Source organism: Metopolophium dirhodum, chromosome 3 (assembly GCF_019925205.1).
Source record: "Metopolophium dirhodum isolate CAU chromosome 3, ASM1992520v1, whole genome shotgun sequence".
NCBI lineage: Eukaryota > Metazoa > Arthropoda > Insecta > Hemiptera > Aphididae > Metopolophium > Metopolophium dirhodum.
The window spans coordinates 14,533,911-14,552,392 of NC_083562.1; positions in this window are offsets into that span (position 1 = coordinate 14,533,911).

Consider the following 18,482-nt stretch of genomic DNA (forward strand, 5'->3'; position numbering starts at 1 on the left):
CGTGAAATTCGATCTACACCGGTCCGCCGGACGGCGCCGCACACCGCAGCATTCCCAGGCCATCGATACACTGCAAAACTTAATCCACGAGTACGAAAAATCCCATTGTCGCCTTGCACACACACACACGCACACACACACACACACACCACCCACCTACGTACGCACACCCACGCCGTACATGGGTATTTACGAGATAAAAAAAAAAAATCCCCGCCACCCCCCGTCCCTTGGTTCTCTGTTTGTACATTTTTCTCGGCCGAGCTCGCAGCGGCCCGGTGGAAAAAATGACACCACGCGCATAGCTGCCGGCGCATTTTTTCCGCAGACCGTGCACAGCCATTGGGCGTTTGCGAGAGTCGATGGGTGAAAAAAACTGCGTGCCGAGAAGTGCGGGAAAAAAAAGGAATAAAAATCGAGCAGAGCGATAAAAAAAAAAAAAAAAAGGAAGAGATCCCTTTTTAAACACGCGTAGTGTGTACCCTTTTTGTTCGGCCATGTCGGAAAAAGGGTCGAACAAGCCACAGCCCCCTCGCTGATGTGGATGCAGCGGTGCACGCGATGTAACGACGGCGGCGATCCTACCTCTGCGACTCTACAGGCGCGCGCACGCGTGTTGGCGTCTTTTAAAAATTTAAAATAATAAATCTGTACCTATTATATTATACCATATACAAATAATAAGAAACATAGAAAATGAAAATGTATTTAACTATTAGGTACCTATCAAAAAAATTGTACACGAAAAATTGCTGAGCAAGCCACATTATAAAATTGATATTAATTATAACTCTCGTGACACTGATAACAATCACCTATATATTTAACAGATTCATCAGGTTACAAAATGACGCATATACAATATATATTGTATACCTGTAACATTATAATAATTGTTTATACTCAGAAACCGGGATCCAAATTTCATCTATAAATACGGAAAAATGCTTCAAAAACATCGAGCGTTCTAGATACACACACTCGAGAAAATGCGCTTGAAAATTTTTAATTTTAAATTTAACGTTTTCTAGAACTCACTTCTCAAACCGATAAATAAAATAATATAATTAAACAGGCATTGATAATGTGATCAATACACGTAACCGTTATGCCAGAAGAAGTTATATTTTAACGACATAAAGTAATATTATTGAACCTCCACGCCGATTGTTACCGGACAAGAATTATAAATAACGTGGTGTCGTGGTTCATCAAAAGATGAAAACGTAAAAAAAATAATCATTTAAATTTAATTTTAAAATCACATATTTTCACATTTATTGATATGGTATGAGCCTAAAAATATTTAAAAAAAGAAAAAAAAATGTCTACCAATATAAAAAAAATCTAATATTTAAAAAATATTGTACGTCATTGTTTTATAGATTTTTCAAATGCTTCGAATCTCAGATCTAATTATTCTATAATTAATTTTCATTACTATATGTATTATAAATGGTAAGAAAATATTAGATACGGTGACGATTGGCGTGGCTAGACTAAATATAACGTGTCAGTGAAATGGAAATAGAATAACAATATTCAACATTGACATTCATATTTTTTTCCTTTTCTGACTATTTAGTTGATTTTTATTTCAACAGCGTTAAAAATGTTGACATTTCTACGTTTCAAATTAAAAATAATAATATGGTGTTTAATTCAAGCTGTATAATATAAACTTCATGATTTCTTCACTTACAGATACGAGGTGTTTAAAATTTTTAGTTTGATTTAATAATTTTAATTTAATTTGTCGTATATCATAAAGACATACTTATTCAATTAAGTTAAATAGATAGATTAATGAAAAACCTGACGTGTTGATCTAATATTTTAAACTCATAATGATTAGAGGACCGAAAAAAAAACAAAATTGAGATAAAATAATGACTGTAATGTTGTTAACTATTGTAGAATAATAATTTAGGGGCATTTATTAAATATCAATTATGAATTAATTGATAGTTAGTCATTAAAATAATATTTCTGAACATCAAGTGTCCGAAAGTACCTACTTCATAATTGAGATATTTAATTTAGTAGGTAATTGTCTCGTAATGATTAAAATACGAGCTGAAACTACATTACTACTAATAATACTTGCCATCACTACCTACTGTGTCGATTTTGTATTCGGGAAATGGTTAATTTCCAAATATATATTCATTTCGACAACACAATATAACAGTTGATTTGATAAAATGTCTTTAACAATAATATTTCTTAAGTATCCCGGAATCGAGAATAATTTATACCCATGGGTATTACTGTACTACCGTTGCCATTAACAAAACGATAAATTTTCAGTAGAACTACCTTGCCACTCCTACTATTGTATGTATGTATACTTAGGGTTGGTTGATGGACACTTTCGTAGGAAATCTCCGGGAAAACATTCAAAGGGGTTGTTACCGATTAATTTCCCCGGTAACGCCGCACCGCACCTCACCTCATCACCATGTACCACTCGAGTACGGTATATATATCTGTATATATATATATATATGGACTTTGAACTTTTTCCGAGATTGCGCAAACAAGACGTTGGTGCTCTGCAGAAACGCTCCATTAAGGGCACCAGATAATTACTCCTAATATCTTGCCAGACCCGATAACCTAAGAGTATGAGAATGTTTATATATATATATATATATATATGCGTGTGTGTGTGTGTGTGTGTAAAGCGCTAAAACCCTTTTCGATTTTCCGGTTCGAATAAGTTATAAACCAACTTTCTATCTGATGGCATAAACTGTGTACGCATTCATTGCAGGGATCCCTCTTAATATAGTCACAATCACTTAGAACGTACAATCTTAATGTCCATAATATACTTAGGGATCATTGTGGTGGCCGATGGCGATTGTATCAACATGTGACTACAATTTATCTGATTACTAAATACTATGTATATTATAATTACACGCGTACTGTAATTTGGTTAATATGTTTTCATTATTTATTATTAATTATCCTGTATACTGTAAATCATTAATATCATTAATAATTAAAAAAAATAACATAATCGATACCAAATTTGAAAATTTAAGATTAATCATGTTATGAATACATTTAATTTTTTTTTAATTTTTAGAATCTAAATCAAAAAGGGTTAGATACATAATTCGTGTGGACTACTATAATAGCTGAGGCGTCAATAAAGTAATAAACTATAATAATCGAATAATTATTTTTAACGTAGGTAGCTCAACTTAGTTAAATCATATAGGTTTTGTTAAAAAAACAATTCATTACAATATGCATGTTTTCATAGTTCGTTAATTACGTCATCGAATTCTAAAAAATAAAAACCGTTTGTTCGATTCGATATCTAAAAATATTATTCTGTAAAAGCTAAGTTAGGTTATAGGATACGTCATACACTCATACGTATATATTATAATATTTTCAGTTATATACTTATAAATAAAGCCATAAAGGTAAATATTTTTCAAATTTATGTAATGTTAACAATTTCTAATTATTCAAAATAAATATCAAATACATTATTGTACAAAAAGTATTTTTTTAAAGTTAAATATTTGTAAATTCAAACAAAACTATAAATAATTCTTTAGTAAAATAGCTGTTCGTAACATTAATATTTCTCATTTGTATACAACCTAATATATTATTTATTAAATGTAATTACTTTTATTTTTAATTTTATATTTAAATAATTTTATTTTGATTTAAAAATGCAATTAAATACGAAAGGTATGTGTACGATTACAAATAAAAACTTGTAAATAAACCATACACGGTGTAAAAGTTCAGACTTGGAGCTCGTCATTTTCGACCTCATTCAGCTGGATCAATAAAAAAAGTAAAAAGGTCTTCCTGTAATATTTAATTAAAACACGTTGTAACGTATTATAATGTAGTTGTAAATGTTATAGAATATATATTCATACTTTTATGTTACTTGACCGGACAAATTAAACGTTTATGCATTCAATTTTGAGTATCGATTCTCAAACGAAATCATACATAATACACATTTTTAAATCAGAAACATTTTATAACTATTAAAGCCATTATTTGTTCTACAATAAAAGTTAGTAAAATATTTAATACATTTTAAGTTTGTGTTATACTTCATTTAAAATATGCAAATATGCATCATTATAATAATTATACTCATAGTGTTTGTTTTCATAGAATCCCGCACTTCCCCCTCCTTTACTATAGTAAATATTTAACCATTTCTCCACCCTTTTCTTGTCTAAAGTTTAAAACGTACCTACTCAACTTAGTATATGCATTTTGAATAGAAATTAAGTTTTTAAGTTTTAAAATATTTATACAACATGAGCGTTATACTAACATAGTTATATATATTATCTAGGTACTGAATATTTAAAATTTTTTACTCAAAAACAACATTTTAAATGTATACATTTTGATTATTTTCTTAAAATATTAATAAGACATTTTAAAATTTAAATTGATCTAAATATATTTTCATTTCAAATGTAATCAATAATCAGATATTGGAAATGGTAAATGAATTGGAAAAAAAATATTAATACAATTATTTTTACAGAAAATGCCGAAAATATTAAAATATATTGTACATAAGACAATATTATTATATAGTGCGTATTTTTCAAGCACACTTAAAATACAAATGCCTATTTTACTTTTCATTTGAAGGTCTTATATTATGTAAATCAACATATTGAGAAACGTAAATTTGCAAGAATGGCTATAGTTTTTATACTTAATTGTAATGTCATATTGATTAACGTACATATTGCATTAGTGTACTACTAACAACGTAAACATTTAAAAATAAAAATAATATGATCTGTATATGAATAGGTACGGTATACCTTATGAATTGTATTCATTTACCAATCATATTATAGCTGAATAGTAACGAATAAGTGAATTGTATGACATTTTGGATCTGTACTATTGTACTAATACCTAGGATCTTTGAATTAAACTATAATCTATATATTATGTACCTGTAATAGGTTAGGTTAGGTAAATGTACCTATAATAGGTACATAGGGTACATTGTAAATACATTTAAATAAAAAATATCTATAGGTTTAGTATCTATACTGATACCTAGTAAATATATATTATTTATACATATATATAACATTAATACTGCCTTGTCTATACGATTGTATAGATTATTACATAATATACATTGCGCAGTGTACACGAGTATCTCTGCGATATAATATATATTACATGTTATTATTGTAACTGTTGTTCTGTAAAACGGCAAAATGATTTCGTGCGCGAAATCGGCGCCCGGCTGGCACTTTGTCAAACTTTCCGGCGACCGCACAGGCGCGCGTATTCATTAATATGCAAGAATACGTGCTGTCTCGCGTATACACATTTCTCAGGGCTAAAAGGATTTCAAGATGTTCGCGAATGCAAATACTAGTGTACGAGTTTTGAGGCGGTCGGTGGTGAACGAGGAGGGAGCGAGGCGAGCACCGTATATAATGCGCATACATTTTATGTGCATATATATTATATACATATAGGTACATATATATATTATTTGAAAGGAATGGGCGACGGCGGTGGTACTTTTGGAAATACACAGCGGCTGCAGAGTATATAATATATGGTAAGAACACGTGCGGTGGCGGCGGTCGTATACACCGGTGATGACGGCTGTTGCGATGGTCGGCGAGGGGGTGGGTGTATTTCCAGGGGTGGGTATACGTGCAGCACATATATATATATATACATGTCAAGGCGTGTGTGCGCGAGCGAAGAGATGGTAGTAGAATAGTGGGCGGGCAAGGTAAAAGGATCCTCGGTAAGACGTTGGCTTAGCCTCAACGAGCTTGTTTAAAACAGATTAAACCAGAGCGCTTTGTAATTTAGAACCACCGCTGGTGGAGGCTGCGGCGGCGGCGGCGACGAGACGACGACGACGACGACGACCGGCGGTTGACTGGGGGGGGGGGGGGGGGCGGACGGAACGAACGAACGAAAGTACGAATACGGCGGTTTATATATAACACACACACACATATACTGTATATATGTACATGACGACGATCCGTTTGGTTTTCCCCTCCATCCGCCGCCGCCGCCGCCGTAACAATATATACGACGTACGCACACGGACTTGTGTGTGTGTGTACCGACGAAGAAGACACGTCGTGTGTATACATGTATAGAGCACGTATATGAGGGAGGGTAAATGAAAAACAGACGCGTGGTGTTTCCTTAATGGCGGCGGAGAGGTGTACGCGTACACCATCATATATATATAAACAGCAAGAGTGCGGAGCCAAGACGACGAAACGAATGTGTGTGTGTGTGTGTGTGTGTGTGTGTGTGTGTGCGATCGCGGGAATGTGCGTGCGTGTGTTCTCGCAATCTGGGCCGGGCGAAGGGTATATATGTATATATATACCTAAGTGTATACGGGGCAAAAGTAATTTCGGGTTTTCGCCGGCGTGCACCTCGGGGAACGTATATATACGGGCTTCGGCGGGGCATACGCGCGGAGGCGACGGTAGACGAAAGAGCTTGGAAGAGAAGTGGCGGCAAACGAGGGAACTTTAATAAACGTGGATGCTTACACACACACAAACACACTCACACGCACGCATGCACTTGTATATATGGGTGTAATATAAACAGAAATTTCTCTCTCTTAGTTTCCTGCTCACCATCCCTTCCCGTCTTTCCTCGCGTCCGTCTCATATATTATAACTCTCTCACTCGGCCCCGCTCCTTCTCCACCCCCCCCCCCCTATTTCTCTCTATCTATCAACCCACCCCCTTTCACTCGCTCACCCTCCACCGCGAACATAAATGTCAAAAACACGTAGCTCTTACACCACCGCATTCGAGAGAAAATGTGTGTGTGTGTGTGTGTGTGTGCATATACATATATATGTAGGTGTGTATAATGTATTATGTATGTTTGTGAAACGCAATTTTCCGGAACCCGAAATGTCTTGGCTTAGTATATATCATATTATATAATATATTATTATATTATAATAATATATACAAACACACCGGGCTAACATCCGCCGCGCCACATGGTCTTGGGAGTTTACTGACATAATAATAACGCGGGCGAAATATCGTAATAATAAGAGCGGAGACGTCGGTGCTCGAGAAGCGCGCTTCCCTTATATATATAATAATAATATGTACGATAGTATAACATCGTCATATCGTAATATTAATATAATGTAACAACAATATTCGTTTGGCCCTTTCTGAGATTTATACGAAATGCGTGCTGTAGTACATGTACCGGCGGAGTAATGATATTTGTCTAAGACGACATAAATAGATTGCTATGATTTAATGTAACGCCATTAACCAATGCGGTCGTTTGAATACGCGTAAATGTATAATATAATATTAATATAAACGAATTGTATATAAAATAAATTCAATATAGGTACCTAACTATTAAGTCTAAAATTATGTACCTAGGTATATGAACACGATCGAATGGAGCACATACAAAGTTTTAAGATGACGTTATTACGTATAATATCTTAGTATATTTGATGTACCTTCTCACGCGCCTGAAGGGACAAGTGAGAACCCTCTTATTGTGTGCGCTCCTGTGAGATCGAATTTCAAACCGATCGGTCTTACCTAGAAGTGCCAGAATCAGAAACCATGTTAAGTAATTGATTTCAAGAAGCTGTACATAGGTTGTGAAGGTTTTCTGGGCGCAAGATTGCAAGAAACAATAAGTGTATCACATCATCGTCGTCGTCGTCGCCACGAACGAACAAGATACCTTTAAGACTTAAGAGTCCCTATCTATCCTAAGGTTATTCAACTCCGTTTTCCATACATTTGAGGCGTAATCGAATACAGTGAAAACGAGTTTACAGAGATCCCTATAGGTTCGTCGTATATGTAAGAAAGTAATTCTAGCCGGTTAAACGGTTAAACTGAATCATTTAATGGTTATATCCAAGGGCTGTACAGATTGCTGTACAATTGCTGTATGCCGTACACATCTAATAATTATAATATAATAGGTAATTGTATTGGTGTAAATTGTTCGTTGTTTTTTTTTTTAATCAGACAAGCTTGCAGAAATGTGTACCTATACGAATATTATATTAATTTTAAGGTGGAGTAAAATGATTGAATAATAAATATAATAATAAGAAATTGTGGGCCATTGTATTTTTATATAAGGGAATTAAAAACTGTATGACGGACGACGGGGTTTGTACACGTTATTCAATTTTTTAAGTTTTTGTTACTGTTAGGGCCGTTCTTACAATGTCCGGTAATAAGTGTCGGTTAACACTAACCGGCTGATAACAGATTTTATAACCAGCAGAATTCGGCCGGTTAAGTGTTAGATATTGTAATAACAGCCCTAAATAGATTAATTGTAAATTTATATTTAAAAAATCTGATTCTATTATACTATTATATTTCACAAAATATAAAAAATATTTATTACACGAGATTTATAAATATTAAAATATTAATACACATTTTCAATATATTACATCTATCGTATTAGGAACCTATTATTACCTAACTTATCCTATATATATATATAATATAAAAAGCATACAATATCGTATCTTATTTTACTAAACGCGACGAAATGTTTAATAATATACATCAAATAGGCTGGATTAAATAGTACACACTATAAGTTATAACTTACAACTCATTTAAGATAAATATAAAGCCTACCCGGCTCTTTAACATTTAACGATATACTTACATTATATAATTATTATTTTAAGATTAAGGAAGATCCTATGTAATACATTATATTCGTAAAGAGACATTTTTTCAAAAATCGAGTTCAAAATTAAAATACATAAATATAATAATGTTATAGGCAAAAGAGATAAGAATATTTTACAATGAGTTTTAGATATTTTAGTATGGGAATCTAAAATAAACACAATACTAAAATAACTATGAAACATGATATAATATTATTTTGAAATGTATACATTAATTATTTTATTATGTTCTTTAGTTTTATCTTTTAATATTATTAAGTATTAACAAATGTACTTTAAATTAAGAGTGTCAGTGGTGGTTTTTCCAATATTCCGAAATGTTATAAAATTTGAAAATTATATTTTATATTTTAGTTACTACCTTAATTGTAATACTTTTCCACTAATTCACAGCTTGATACGATGTATTATATCAATGAAAATTATATCACAGGAAAACTCCCACGCCCTGTAGAATTATCAGATTTTGTTAATTTTTTTATTTAAAAGAATAGAACATTTTTCAGGTCGGAACAAGGCCAAATTTTTATTTTATTTTAAATAGTAGAAGAAAAACACGTTTGTAAAAGAAAAAAAATTGTGTATTATTCAAATGCATATTTTAGCTACTATGATTATCATTTTGAAAATCGGGCTTCGATATAACCTGCAAAATATTCTCTTATATTAAAAAAATAAAAAATAAAATGAAATCTACCTATAATGACTACCTATTCTACATGGCGTGAGATTTTTTTCTGTAAGACATGTTTGTGTACTAAAAAACTCACCAGCTCCGACGCCCTTAAGCAAAATAAAATAAAATAAAAAAAGGTGGGCAAGTGGGTGTCGCTCTGTTGTACAGTGGGTGACAAGTGGGTCACTGTAATGGATGGTGTTAAATTTAAATTCATTGATATAATATTATTATATAAGAAAAAAGATACCGAGTGAAGACAGTCTGAGTATCAGACAGCCAAGGAATATTATTAAGTATATTAATTGATGATATTATTGTGAATAAAGTAATTTATAATAATTATATAACCTAGTTACGTGGAACCTTGTTTTAAATTTTCAATTCTTAGCTATAAAAGTTGAACATTTAATACATTTATAAATATTGATATTAATAAAAAAAGATATTTTTCATTTAGATGATTAAAGATACGATTTTCATGACTCGTAATTTTTATTTACTATTTAATTAAGTAAAAAAGAAATATACTTGCAGAAACTAGAACTTAAAAACAGTTTAAAAAAATATACTTATACGTAATGTAATAAATAATTTAATATTTCTTCTTGGTAATAACTAATAGGCATACTATAATGATGTTACTGCTAGATGCTTCCAGATGGAAGCAGCTACCTCCGGGTGTAAAAGTACGTAGGATATACCGGTGATATTTAATCGAGTTCCACTAATGATTTCGGGTTGTAGGAGTTATCGTGGGCCATCGATAACGAGTAATCATATTTTTGCCAGATTCACCTCTGAGAGAATGATGGTCATGGTGGTCGTATACCTCTGCTGATCTTTACTAGCCTTTAGCACTAAGAGAAGTTCGTTAAAGGCGCAATAGATATAAAACCTAAAGTTTCTAGTCGCAGGGACTGGAACTTTTTTAATTTATCGGCATCAGTTACGGTGCTGGTTATCTAAAAATAAAATGCGTGTCTCGGTTCGGTTCTGTTTTTTTGATAAAATAAAATAAAGGTATCGGTTCCAAATAATTTCGGTACCGAAAAGTGTAATAATTTTAAATACCTATCCAGAATTCGAGTTTTAATTAATAGTATGAGAAATATTAGAAAACTTATATGATCATACATAGTTTTTACATAAAACAGTATAGTACCATTAAATATTATGATAATTAAAATTATTTTATTTTTGAACCTAAAAGAACCTATATTTAGTTTAATAATTCTTATTCGGTTCCGGTTCTTAATATTTTAAAGGTTCCGGTTCCAGTCCCTGCAGTAGTGTTATCATATTGATTACTGTGATATTAATTAATGCAAACAATTTTATTACATATTGTACTATGCAGCATTAAATATTAATAATAGGTAACACTTCATACATTGAGTTGAATTGTCTATGCTATATAGTATATACTAATATTATATAATTAATTTGAGGTAAGATGTGGCCAAATATATACAGCTATCGATGGACTTCGGCACACCATCGCGGACGTATGTTGGTACCTACCTGTCATTTGGACCTCAAATGTGGTTTTCTTAGTAGAGTCCTTGTTGACTTGTTAATTGAAATTCTCAACCGTCTTTTCACTGAACCCATTTGTGGTGACCGGTATCCAATATCTATCCAGTAGGCCATATAGTCACGCATATCATGGTAACCAGGGTATTGGGTATATTATACGAATCTGCAAGTTGCGCTGTGTGGTGTACTATCAGGTAAACTTTATCATCAGTCATCAGAGTGAGCCGTGAAAAACAGAGGTATACCAGGATGTATAGTGCAATATCGTAGTTTATACCATGGTTTTACCGTTATTCTGGATACATCACTACTCATGGGCGCCCGCAGGGGGGTGCTAAGGGGGCCATTGTCCCCCTGGGAATTTTTAACTGCATGTACTTCAATATCAATATCGCTATAACTAATATTAGATTATAAATAATTTTTATCTTGCCCCGGGTGGGATTTTATCCTGTGGACGCGTTTTTACTAGTCAGTGCTGATTTAATCAGTGACTGTTCGTAGACACGTCATATTGTGTGAATCGAGGCTTGTAACACGTATTTATGTTTATGCTTAGTGGTTTTGTAGTTTCCACGATATTTGCGTAAAAGTATATCCGCGACAATGGCCAAAGTCGGCGGACTCATGGCGATGAAAGTGACCTATTATATTTCATCTTAGGAGAGGGGTCATAGTCGAGGATGATACACGAAGTAGCTTTGGGTGACATGGTGCATGCGAGTTATGATGATAACTCCGATGATATTTTACGGATTATACGAAACTGCAAAAAGTATTTCCACAAACGCTTGGAGTAATGTGCTTGGCAACTAAAAATTGTAAGATCAGCTGTACATGAAAATCATAAAGTTTTTTAGTTTTTAAATTTTATTTTTTAGTTGAAGACCATATTTTTTATTACCTATTGAGATATATTAATTAATTTCTTATATATTTTTTATGCATAATTATTGATTATATTGACTTATTGGTTCTATGTATATTATGTATACTCCTTAAAGTTGAGTAGGTAGACTATTATAATTTAATGAGGACTGTCAGATACCAGTTTTCAAGGAAATAATTTAAAATGTTCAAACATATTGAATGGTATTTATTATTTAAAATACTAAATAATATGCTTTATGGTATTTGTTATTTTAATCTTTCATAATATAAACTCTGAAAATCAGAGATTTTTAAAAATGAGTTATTATTTTTAAATTTAGTTTTATATACTTAATATAAACAATATAACTTTAATTTTGTATAGATATATTTTCAATATTTTGTATTTAATGTAATAAGAAAAATGTATTTTTCTATTTTAAAAAAAATAATTATAAAACATCTGGAAATTATGTAGCGAATGACTCTCAGGATCCTTTCTGATAACCATACGCACCTACGCTATTGGTAAAATCATGATTTCAACGGAGGACGGTGCAGAAGCGCAAAACCTAGATAAACGAAATTCCCGCGCAGTAAAATCACGAGTTTTCTATCGGAAATTCATAATATATTCTATAGTAAACAGAATTTGCAGCAGTCGCAGAATGATCGGCGCGCGCGTTGCCGTCGTCGGTTAGCTGTGTCAAACACTCTCAAACTCTCGCCGGCAAGGCACATGCATATTAATGACGACGGACACACCGCAGCACACGAGTGTTGTGGACGTGAGGACATATATAGGTATGAGATAATAATATATTATAGTCGTAGAGGATGTGTGCACGCACATGGAGGAATACAATTGCCGTCGACGTTTCTCGTCCTACTTTCCGCGGTGTGCTCGTCAACTCTTCTACACACGCGCCCCCGTCGCGTTCTTATCCACCCCCAACCCAATCTCACCACTATATATCTACATATGCACAGGTTTCCCACTCACCACCACTAGTTCCGGACCGCCGTGAATCCATATTTATTCTATACATCCGGCGAACGGTTTGTGCCCCGCGCGACGTCTTCTCCACTATACGTATCTGCACGTCTTGCTCGTTATAAACTTGGACCGCGAGTTGAATACTCATCTGGGGATTAACATTGTTCTTGTAGTATACTATATAATATAACCTCCGTCGTTCTGCGACTACCATCTCCGACGCCGTATGCTTAAAATACAAGACTACCTACGTTATAAACCTACGTTATAATATTGTCTATATTATAATAACGTATATATACCTATAGGTATACTATACTATCCTACGCGTATATAATAAACATTTATAATCAGTATGCATATTCCATCTATATATATATACCTATATGGTATACTTCTCAAACTTAGAATCGTCTTTAATCAGTGACATATTCGATATTATTATAATATTATGAATACACTTGACGTAGGTGTTTTAGGTACCAGGTAGGTATTCATATTTACTAAGGCTGGACAAGTTAACTATTATTTTTAACTCGCCTTATTCTTGTCAAGTCCAGCTTAACTCGTTAAGGTGAGTTAGTATAGAACAATTCAAAGTTAAAAGTTACTTTTATTTTAGATTCTTAGCCGAGCGATGAATGTATTGATTTTACAATGATGTGTGTGTTTTTTTTTGTGTGTCTGATTCACATCAGTCAGTGCATTTGGGAGGTAAAATTTAAAATTCTCAATAGTTTTCAAACGCAGGGAAAAACAAAACAAAAATAATGGAAAAACGGGAATTTTTACGCAAAATCGGTTTTTGACAAAATCTATTTTGGTTTTTGGGGAACTCTTAAAAAATTAACCGTAGATACATGAAATATTCACTCAATGTTTATACTAGTATTTGTTATTTCACCATAAAATTATTAAAATATTTTGACTTGTTTTGAGCTGTTTCCGGACATATTCAGTTTCCTCATTTTTTAGTTTTTTTTTATATATTTATCAATAAAATTTTATTTGTTGGGTCAAATAGCAAGAAAAATTTTATATAATGCTCCTTACATATTGTTACAATAGTAGTTGAAAAATATTAGAAATACATATGCACAATTTTTTTTATAAGTATTTAAAGTCCGATATTTGACATAATTTATCAAATTTAAATTTAAAAAAAGGCTTTGTAGTTAACAATTTTTAAAATGTACAACTTTTATAGCTAAGGATTGAAAATTTAAGACAAGGTTCAACGTAAATTTAAAACATTTTTGTTGGTGAAATTATTTCTCGATCCAAAATTATGGACATTTAATAATAAATGGCTATTCATAAGTTGTTCTTACAATTGTTACAAAGTATCAATATAAACAGTCACAATATTTTTTATAATCGTTCAGTGTTTTAAATTGATATAATTCCGAAAAATCAAGAAAATTTGCAAATTATGTAGTGACAAATAATTACAAGTATTTTTAATTTTATAGCTTAAAGTTTGAAAATTGAATATAAAGTACCATAAAAATGTTCGTAAAGTGATTTCAAATATCAAAAATACATGTAAGCAATAATAGTACCTATAGTCAATATGACAGTTTACAATAATTAAACCTAAATTTGACTTAAAAATATTATTTACCTAATATTATGTGGAGTTTTTTGCAAAATTTGGTTAAATCTACTGAATTAAGAAATAATAATAATGACCATCATGGTTGCTGATGAACCCATTTTTTGACCAGACTCATTTTTCGTGAACAATGATTGATAACTCTAATTTGGTACATTCATTACAATAACCTATAATAGGTAATCAATGACAAAGTATAGATATTTGAAACATACCATACCACAGAAGCGAGTTCCCTGTTCTAGAAAATAGTATTATATCGATTCAGATTGATACATAAGGATTAGGAATGCATCAATTGAATTGGGACACATTATATTTTAGTAGGTATTTATTTTAGTTCAAATCACAAGAACACATTTTTTGAAATCTAGTTTTTTTTTTAAATTTAATTTAGCGTGAAGCAGTAATAATCATATTATAATCATATAGACACATTCGATAAAAACCAATTCGTATTTAATTATAATTTTAATGTTAAATCGCAAGGTAATTTTATCCAAACTAATTCCAAAACATAATTAATTAATTTTTTAACCCAAATGTTATTCAAAACGAATTAACATGAAGAAACTGACTCGTTCAAATATTTGCGAAGCAACACGTGGTGTCCGTTTTCTTCATGCCGCACGCCGTGGTCGCACCGGTCAGTGGTTAATAATGCACGTGTGGCTGTCGGCGTTTTGGGGAAGTGCATCGTTTTGACCACAGCTAAGTATCGGCCAGTTGCGACTTCGCCCACCTGAGGGCGAAATATGTTTATCAAACGGAGGGGATAGAGGCAACCGGATAAACGGTTTCTATTTATAAATACCTGTTTTAAAGGGTCGATCTTGGTGGGGGTAAGGCTGATGGGAATAATATCAATTTAACGGAAAATCATTCAAGATGTTCACACGTATAGAAGTACAGTGTCATGTTTCGAGTTTACTATTAAAAATCGTATCAAAATTCATCTAAAATCTATGTTATTGGCAAGTAAATTTTTACAGTAATTTTTATATTTTTGTATTATCGTAAAAGTGTATCAGCTTTCATAATCAGTAATAATGCCATATAGACGCCTCATAATAAACCTAATTACATTTTTCTTTTATACAATTATGAAACCTAAAACATTTTATTTATTTTAAGAAATGTAGTGTTCTAAATTTCTAATAACTTTTAACTCTGTAAAAATATTTTTTGAAAAACAAAAATTGACCAGGTAAACCAGGATTAATTTATGGTAAGATTCTTTATAATATTGCCTATTAAAAAAAAAAAATGTTATTGAATATAGAGTAACGCAACAAAAAACAGTTAAACAAAACAATTTGATTCATGTGATAAAATAATATTATTTAATTTTTAAAATAAACTAGATAATCTTTAAACATTTACAAAAATATTATAAAATTAATTCACATTTAATAACAAAACGCTTAGTGATCATTTTATGAGTATATAATTAAACTGATAGTAATATGAGTACTGAGTATATCAAATGCAACATGAATGGTAATTACTAATTAGTAAATATTACTTTTTTAAAAATAAAGTTAGTTTAATCAGTATAAGTACTTCTGCAGGTTATTTTAAACAAAAGAAATATTTGTATGCATTTTTTTTAGGTTATGAATAATTATATTTCTTTTTTTAAACAAATTGTATTAAGCCAGATGAGCATTTTTTATCTGATAAAGTTTAATCAATAATTTGAACTGTTAAAAAAAATTGGATCACTATTAATGTTTATTAAATACCAAATAAATTGTTGTTTTCGATTAGTATATTAATAAAGGGATGTCTATACGGAGATTTTATAATATTCTGTTATCTATTAATTGTATTTCTCATACAAAACGCAGTATAGGGTTATTGTTATTATATAAGTTTAAACTTTAAAACGTTGATAAAAGAATGGGTACCAAATTTAATAACTATTAATTATCACTGTTATATGCCATGTAGGTATATAGTTATTTATACTATTTATAAATTATAAATCTATAGAATTTAATTCAATTTCAAATTTGTATACATATACTAGATATATCTATAAAAATAACTTACTATATAAATGCACTAAATAAAAAGAAAAGTTAAAAAAAAAAACTCCCGTCTATATCCAATATACACGGTAGGTAATATATTAGGTGACTAAAAGGGCATATTAATATAATTTTATTTTTCTATCTTACACACGTTTATAATTAAAACCTCTATGTATTTTACTAATAATGATTATATTGTTGAAATAAAGGTATTATAACCTATTAGAACAATTTTATAATAAAAAGAATAATATTATTAGTTTTGTCACAACATTTTTTAATGTTTTTATTTTTAAGAAAGTAGTTATTAATAATTATAAAAACTTTAAAATTAAAATAATTAAATCGGTACCTGCAAATAACTTTCTTAAAAACCAAATCATTATCAAAAGTTTTAGACAAAACATTGATGATTATATTATTTTTATATTTGTTATAATGGGTAATAAGAAATAACTTAATTTAAATAATGTAATCCCAATAATGTAATACGTATACCTACAGAGTAAATATTTACTGTTGCGTAGTCATCTTAAAAATAGATTGCAAAAACAAAATATTTTATGATGATATCTATAAGAAATAAATTATAGCATCATAATGGCACAACTTGTAGAAAAAATTATACCAAAAACCAAGTGAAATTAAAAACTACTTACGTCTTATAACCCATAAATTTCTACATACAATAGAAAAATGTCATTTAATGTGAAACTTTATTAAATATAATATTATTAAAAATTGGCAATAACAAAACTAACTCAGAATATTTGATGGTCCAAGTAGAATCTACAGCATATCCAGTTCAACTTGTAAAACACAATTAACAATAAAACATAATAGTAACTGAATGCTGTCAAAATTTTTTTTCAGAGAAAATAAAATAATGTAGGTATTCACCTAAAAATCTGAAATCTTAGGGCCAAAAATCGAAGAAACTTTTTTTTTTATACAAACTGAATAGTGATTAATATAAATAAATCCATGTACTATAAGAACAACTGTGAAAAAAAATTAAATAAGTAGTATTGTTGTATAATGTATATACATAATATATTACCATTGCTATAAGTTATAAATTACAATAAAAAAAAATAACAAACATTTTAATACTATGGTGTATTTAAATAATTAAAACTTCATGCATAAAAACCAAATTGTAAGACGTAAGTACATGTGTTAGGTATAATGTACACTATATATCTCCTAGAGTTTAAAAATATTGAAAATCATTTTTAAATCCTTGTTAATTAATAACAAAAAATAATGTTTAATAGAGTATCATTGATACCGAATAGGTACATATTTTATCATCATATAATATGAGTAACATAAGTCAATATTGTACTATATTACATAAGATAGTATCAGGTTATATTTTTTAAAATCAGTAATATCGGTATTTTCGGAGAGAAACCTTACAAAACTTTCACAATGGTGTGTTTCGTTTTTTTTTATAAATATACACGGGCTTCGTACCTATATAAAATAATATATGGTTATCAGGCCTTTTTTTTTTTTGTTCGAAAAGAAGTTTACGATAATATTATTATAATATGTCATGGTGACGTGCTAAGTAAACAATTCTCAAAGACTATATAATATATAAGTACAGTTTCTTATGCATGCTGAAACTTTAGTTTCTCGTAAACAAAACTCCTTAATGCAACCCGTTAAGGGCATTTTTTGCTTCCACTCTGACGGTGGCAGCCGCTTTGGCAGTAGATCCAGGACAAAAAACATTATAATACTCGCACTCACACACACACACACACACACACACACACACACACACACACACACATATTATAAATCGAGAGGAAGGGTTGACGAGGAGATCCATATTTTACCGGGAAATTTGATAAATCAGCGAGAGTCTTAAGATTTCTGCAACCTTATCCCAGCCTCCCCCCCCGCGCGCCTTGCGTTACACACACGGCGTGTGAGTGTATACAGTATATACGCGTATATATATTCATGGGGTGGCCGTCATTAATCTCCG